The sequence below is a fragment of the Myotis brandtii genome, unplaced genomic scaffold (assembly GCF_000412655.1).
Source record: "Myotis brandtii unplaced genomic scaffold, ASM41265v1 scaffold417, whole genome shotgun sequence".
NCBI lineage: Eukaryota > Metazoa > Chordata > Mammalia > Chiroptera > Vespertilionidae > Myotis > Myotis brandtii.
In genome coordinates this window covers 194,295-202,358 of record NW_005366017.1, presented here as the reverse complement: position 1 = coordinate 202,358, position 8,064 = coordinate 194,295, and positions in this window count along the sequence as shown.

Sequence of the window (8,064 nt, the reverse complement as noted above, 5' to 3'; positions counted from 1 at the left end):
GCCGCGATGGAGCCGGGAGCCCTTACCCGAGGGCCCTGCCCTGGACCGCCGCTTCCGCCCGGCCAACCTCCTTCCGGCGCCAGCGTTCGCGTCTGGAAGGTTCTGTCCCGGAACAAAGGCCCCAGGGCGGAAGCGAGGCCTCTGAGCCGGCGGACGTGCAGCGGAAGTGGAGTGGAGTGGAAGGGACTAGTGCTTCCTTACACGTAAAGGGCTCCTTTCCTCCATCCTTTTTCTTTGCTTCCCCTTCCCCCTCTCCTTTCAGCTCTGCCTGGGGACCCTCCGCGGGAGAGGACCTTTTTTTCACCCTGGAGGAGGGAGGCTGCAAGTAGGGACACGGGTTAGGTTAGAAACTGCGGGAGAAAGAGCGCACCCACTGCAGACAGCGAGTGCCCCTGCCACTCCTCCCTAACCAGTCAGTCATCTAATTCCCTTTTGTTTATCCTTGATAATTTTTGAAAACATATTTTTGTTACTGATTTTGGAGAGGAAGGGAGAGAGAGAGAAACCTCAATGATGAGAGAGAAGCATTGATGAGCTGCCTCCTGCATGCCCCACACTGGGGGTTGAGCCCTGACTGGCCATCTAGCCCTGACCTCCTGGTTAATAGGTCCACACTCAACCACTGAGCCAGTCGGCTGGACTATCCTTGCTGATTTTTAAAATACTGCCTCAACTTTTTTGTTGTTGTTTTCCTTCCACCTTTACAGCCTTCAGGACCTCTACTTTCTAGTGAATCCTAACTGGGGATGTCCCCCTGGTTTGTCCTTTGTTCACTCCTCATCAGTGATTCTCAAAGTGGAGGGAGGAAGTAAGCGTATTTCATCTATAAGGGCAAATCCAAATTGAGGGGAGGGTGCCTTTGATTACTTTTGTAATCCTCACTGAGGACATATTTTTACTGATTTTAGAGAGAAAGGGAGAAAGAATGAGAAACATCGATCGGTTGCCTCCCATACTCCATCTGACCCGGATCAAACCAGAAACCTAGCCCTAGCCAGTTTGGCTCAGTGGATAGAGCATCCGCCTGCGGACTGAAGGTCCCAGGTTTGATTCTGGTCAAGGGAACATGCCCATGTTGCGGCTCAATCCCCAATGCCAATCAATGATTCTCTCTCATCATTGATGTTTCTATCTCCCTCTCCCTTCCTCTCTGAAATCAATAAAAATATCTATATATATAAAAGCCTAAGCGACCATTATGACCGGTCAACCGGTCACTATGACGATGCACTGACCACCAGGGGGCAGACGCTCAATGCAGGAGCTGCCCTCTGGTGGTCAGTGCACTCCCACAGCCAACCTCCTGCGGCAGGTCAACCTCCTGCCGTCCCTCCCCCAAGGCAGCCCTGATCAGCCCTGATCGTCAGCCAGGCCGAGGGACCCCAACCAAGCATGAATTCGTGCACCGGGCCTCTAGTATACATATAAAGACAAATTGTGTTGACTGCTATCAAGGAAAAGCATGAAACTGTAAGAGGGGATTCTATTTGGACTGATATCAGGAAAGGCCTGAGGAGGTCCTGATTAACCTGAAGTCTGGAGGCTGAGCAGAAGTTAGTTGAGTCACACACAGAAGAGGATAAGTGAAAGCCCTGAAAAGGGAGGGAGCTTGGTGGTAGGAGGAACTGAAAAGAGGGCTGTGTGGCCCAAGTGTGGCTTAAGCCCAATAGCAAAGGCCACTAAAGACCTTGCCAGGCTTTGCATATAGGCCGTGGTGATGAGTAGGTATTTTATCCTAAGAGCAATAGGAAAACCTGAGGGGTTTAACATAGAGGGTTCTCTTTATAATTGAAAAAGCTCACTATGGCTGCTCATGGAAGACAATTGGATGAGAGAAAAAGTAGAATCAGGAAGACGACTTAGGAGGCTACTGTAGTAGTTCCAGGGAGTGGTGATAGTAGTTTGGGCCAGAGAGGTGTGTCAGAAGAAGGAGAGAAGTAGATGGATTCAAGATACATTTGGAGGTGGAACAGATCACGCTTGGTGGTAGATTCAATGGGGGCCAGTGGGCGAAGGTGTCACTGAGGAAGAAAAAATGACAAGGATGACCCAGGTTTCTGGTTTGAACATCTGAATGGTAATATAGGAAATGCTGAAAAAAAGCAGGTAGGGGACAAGATACAGAATTTGTTTTTAGATATGATAAGTTTGAGATGTCTGTGAGTCTTAGAAGCAGAAAAGTAGGTTAGCTGTATAAGCCTTGGACTGAGATGATTTATTGATTTCAGAGAGGAAGGGAGAGCGAGAGAGAGGTAGAAACATCAATGATGAGATAGAATCATCGATTGATCCTGAAACCCAAGCATGTGCCCCGACCAAGAATTGAACAGTGACCTCCTGGTTCATTGGTTGATGCTCAAGCACTGAGCCAAGCCGGCGGCTGGCTGGCAGTTTAGTTTCTTCTGAGGCCTCTGTCCTTAGCTTGCAGATGGCTACTGTCTTGTGTCCTCAAAGTCTTTTTCTTCATGCATGTACACCCATGTCCAAATTTCCCCTTCTTATTCTGATACCAGTCAGATTGGATTTGGGCCCACTTGATCAACCTAATTTTAACTTAATCGTCTTTCTGAGGTATTCCAGGTGGGGGTTAGAGCTTCAACATATGGATTTGGGGAGGACACAATTCAGTCCACAATAATTTTACTATTATCTAAGCTCTTTAAGTTATTTAACTCTATTTTATCTGTATGGTCATGTATGAAAATACCATATTATGAATTGCTAGCTTGAAATCAGCCACCATAGTAATATTTACACCAGAGAAATAAGCAAATGCTAAAATTAGGGCTTTTGTTCTCCCTGGAGGGAGCCTGTTAAACATTTACTAGCAAATCACAGCTATTGATGTTATTTAGTCTTCAGCGTATAATTTGAATGTGAAAAATGGGAAATGTGTACACACACACCTTTTGTTGAAGTGCTGCAAACTATGGCTGGTAGAGATGCAAAGAAAGTAACAGGTGTTATCAGGATGTTTTCCATTGAGTCACAGAAATGCTAACCAAATGGTATTAAAACATTTATTGTTTCACATAAAAATAAATCCCAGGGTAACTGAGGCTTCTGAAAAAGAAGGTTCCTTGCTCCTATGATATAGCAGCAAAAAGGAACTCTCCCTGTCTGAATGTGACTGCTTTCAATTGGGTCCCTCATTGCTACCTGTAACCATCACAGGACGTGAGAAGACAGCCATTGGAGAAGGAAGTACTGTGGCTTGCAGTTCTGGAAGGCATGGTGGGGCAAAATGATCAGTCCTCTTGAGGCTCAGCTCTAGCCCCCGTCTCCAGTGGTATATTGGACACCTCCATATGGATGTTTCACTACCATCTCAGTCTCAGTAAATTCCAAAGACAGGGATCATCTTCTGCAGCTCTAAGTTCAAATGTCTCCCTTCCTTTCATGCCAAAACCTACACTGAGTGGCCAGATTATTATGACCACCCAGATTATTATGACCACCCCATCAGTACTTCATTGACACTTCCAAAAATACTGAATATTGAAAACTTCCTAAGCAAATACTCTCAAGGTTTTATTATTATTATTATTTGCATAACTAATTCACTTCATTGTACTGATGATTGGGGCCAGCGCCAGACACTGGCAGCGGGTGCGAGTGGCGGCTCCAACGCTGACCATACAGATAAATAGAGGTGTGAGTGGGGCCGATGCTGGCAGCAGGTGAAAGCGCCCAGGGGGACTGCGGTGCACAGAAGCAAAGAATTTTCAGTAACCACCAGAGGCTTGCCCCGATGACAGTGACTGGTGCCCCACCTTGGTCGGGCACCCCTGCTCACCTGCTCCACCATCCCGCTGCGGCCGATGCCTGCCATGTTCTGTGCTCTGCCACCTGCTGCTGATGCCCGCCATGTTCCGCGTGCGACCCCTGGTGGTCAGCATACGTCATAGTGACCGGTTGTTCAGTTGTTCTGCTGTTTGGTCTATTTGCATATTAGGGTTTATATATATAGACTAGAGGCCTGGTGCATGAAATTTGTGCATGGGTAGGGTCCCTAGACCTGGCTGGCAATCAGGGCCAATCAGGGCCTTCTGGCTGCTGGCTGGGGCCTTCCTTTGTTCCATGCTGCCCCCTGGTGGTCAGTGCACTTCATAGCGAGCAATCGAACTCCCAGTCTCCCAGTTGAACTCCTAAGGGGACACTTTGCATATTAGCCTTATATATATATATAGATATACAGAAAAAATCAATAGCTAAGACAGTGTGGTACTAAAGCAGAAATAGCCAGACATATATAGATCAATGGAAAATAATAGTTCAGAAATTGTATATATAATGATATATAAAGATGGTATTTCAAATCAATAGGGAAGGATGGGATTGATCAATGAGTGGTGTTGGGAAAATTGGCTCCCTTTTTTGGAAAATGTTAGATCCCTACCTCACACTACACACAACAATTATTTCAGATGAATTTAAAACTAAAAACCATATAATAAAATATTGTTCAGCAATTAAAAGAGATGAAATACTGATATGGACTACAGCCTGGATGAATCTTGAGACATGCCAAGTGAAAGAAGCCAGTCATAAAGGACCACATGTTGTATGATTTCATTTACATAAAGTGTAAAAAATAGTCAAATCTATAGAGACAGAAAGGGGATCAGTGGTTGCCAGGAGCAGGAGTGGGAGGATTGGAATGTGATGGCTAAGGCGTAGAGGGCTTCTTTTTGGGGTAATGAAAACTTTCTAAATTTAATTGTGGTGATGGTTGCACAACACTGAACATACTAAAAGCCATTGACTTGTACATTTTAAATGGGTGGATTTTATGGTATGTTAGTTATATATTAATAAAGCTTTTAAAAACAATTCTATGGGGGAGAAAAAAGGGAAGAATGAATATCAGATAGGCAAGAGGCAGTTTCTGCCACAGTTAATATCCAAATCAAAAAAGTAACAAATGGATTTTAAAAAATTAATGGCATAGCAGGAACATGAAAAAGGATCTGAAAAGGCAATTTGTAAAATAAATATAAACAAATACAAATACATGTACACATAAAAAGAAACAACCTCAGCAATAATAAAAAATGCAAACTTGCCCTAGCCAGTTTGGTTCAGTGGATAGAGCGTCGGCCTGCGGACTGAAGGGTGGCAGGTTCGATTCTGGTCAAGGGCGTGTACCTCGGTTGCAGGCTCGATCCCCAGTGGGGGTTGTGCAGGAGGCAGCTGATCAATGATTTTCTCTCATCATTGATGTTTCTATCTCTCCCTCTCCCTTCCTCTCTGAAATCAATAAAAAGTATATATTAAAAAATAAATAAAATAGCGACATATCTATTTTTCAACCTATTATGATTGGCAAAGTTAAGTACATACCCTCTGAACCAGAATTGTACCCTCTAAGACTGTATCCCATGGAGCCACGTTACTCAAAGTGTGTTCTGTGGACAAGCAGCACTGGCATCACTTGCAGGGTCAGAATCCACATTTTAATCTGATACTCAGGCAATTCCTATGCACATTACAATTTAGGAAGTACTGTTACAGAGTACTTATGCAGAATAGTAAGGCTATATCTATGAGGATTTTTTGTTACAGCATTGTTTATAATATAGATAATTTTTAGAGTCAATATCCATCAATAGGGAACAGTTTAATATTTACTGTATATCCATAGAATGGAAGACTAGACAACTATAAAAAAGAAAGAGATAGATATATGTTTAGTGACATGAAAGATGTCCAGAACATATTATTAAATGACAATAACCCAGTTGATGAATGGTATGTATGATTGATACAACTTTTGTTTTTAAAAAATCTTTAATACATTAACTTTATTTAAAAATGAGAGTGGTGCTGAGAGAGATCATGGACTTTTTTTTTTAAATATATTTTATTGATTTTTTTACAGAGAGGAAGGGAGAGAGATAGAGAGTTAGAAACATCGATGAGAGAGAAACATCGATCAGCTGCCTCCTGCACATCTCCTACTGGGGATGTGCCCACAACCCAGGTACATGCCCTTGACCGGAATCAAACCTGGGACCTTTCAGTCCACAGGCTGACGCTCTATCCATTGAGCCAAACCGGTTTTCGGCGATCATGGACTTTTATATTCCTCTTATACACTTCTCTGTTATTTTATTTTAATTTTTAATTAATTATTGCTTTTATAATCCAAGGAGATTCTATTTAAACCAGCTACTAGGGAAGGAGGATGAAGTGTCTAGCTCTCATTACACAGTGCAGATTCAGTCTTTGCCAATGAAACACAAAACAACACCCCAATGGTTCCTCACAGCTTTCAGGATAAAGTCTTCATTCCTTAGCGTGCTCAGCTCTGTTTGCTGCTCCTACCTCACCCCTTAAGTGCACCTACCATTCCAGCCAGCAGAACTACCTGCTTTCCTTGCACAGCCTTTGAGCTCTTTCTCTTCCAGGCCTTACCAAAGGTGCTTCCTCTGTCTGGACTCTCTGCACTGAATATATGATACTAGTGGCCCGGTGCATGAAATTTGTGCAGGGGGGGGGGCCCTCAGCCCGGCCTGCACCCTCTCTAATCTGGGACCCCTCAGGGGATGTCTGACTGCCGGCAGTGGACACCCCTCTCGCAATCCAGGACCGCTGGCTCCTAACCGCTCACCTGCCTGCCTGCCTGCCTGCCTGATTGCCCCTAACCACTCTGCCTACCGGCCTGATTGCCCACAACTGCCCCCCGTTCTGGCATGATCACCCCTAACTGCCCCCCACCCCCGCCGGCCTGCTTGCCCCCAACTGCCCTCCCCCACCAGCCTGCTTGCCCACAACTGCTCCCCCTCCTGGCCTCTGCCTTGGCCCTGCCACCATGGCTCTGTCCGGAAGGACGTCAGGAAGGTCTCCCGGTCTAATTAGCATATTACCCTTTTATTAGTATAGACTTATGAATACACATGTACTATAAAATGATCCCCTGGCACTTAGTAAAAGCTCTGTATGTGTTGGGTATCATTATTATGACATCTGTTTCATTGTATTGAAATACCTGTTTACTTAATCTTGTCACTGGACTGGAAGGGACCCTGTTTTACTGTCCTTAAGGGACCCTGTTTTACTGTCCTTAAGAGACCCTGTTTTACTGTTCTTAAGTCCCCGGTAGGCACATCCTGGCACAGAGTGTTTAACAAACCTATGTTAAAACAGACTTGTCTGTTAACTATATAACCCAAGCTGGACAGGGCAGGGGGTAACATTTCCTGATTCCCAGCCCACCACATCTTCCGTCAGACCACTTTACTATCCGTAATGCACGATTGCACAATTAATCACATAATAGCTTACTTTGTTCCCTAATTGTTTTATTTATATTAGATTTCACAAGATTGGTAACACCCTCCCCCCTTTCCCTAGGCAGGAATTGTGTCATAAATATTAACCTCCCTGGGTCTTGGTTTCCTCTTCTTTCAAATATCTCTCTCACAGGACTGGTGTGGAGATTAAATATCACTTGTAAAGGCACCTCACACATGTCTGGCACCAAATATTTGTTGCAACTCAACCTCTCTCTTTTCATCTCCTTCAACAAGTCACACAGGCCTGAATGCCTGGGTTTGGCGGTATCAGTTCTCATTGATTATTTATGTAACAGCGTTGTGTGAGGAGTATTTTAGTGGGCACATGTTGGATTTTCTCCCCAAAAGGTTTGCATCAAACTAGTCCAGGATATGAGGAGGAGTAAAATGCTCCCACACTGGCTTTACAATCTGTACAGCACTTTAGGGTAGATTAGACTCGTACTCAGTCCCTGGCAGTTGGTAAAGTTAAGCCGATTTTACAGACGAGAAAGTGGAGCCTTGGTAAATTGCTAGTAAACTGCAGATCTGTCAAGACTCCAACTCAGGTCTCTAGGATACTTTGGGCCTGGGCTTCTTCCACTCCAAAGGTCGGCCTGAAAATAACGAATGGATGGGACCTATAGGGGTGGGGTTAGGTGGGGGTGGGGGAACGAGACCACTTACCTTGTTAATTTTGTCCCTCTTTACCCGCCTTTTGTGTTTCTTTTGAATTCACAGTACTTTGCATTGAGGATGTCCGGTCCCTTTAAGGTCTCAGGTGACG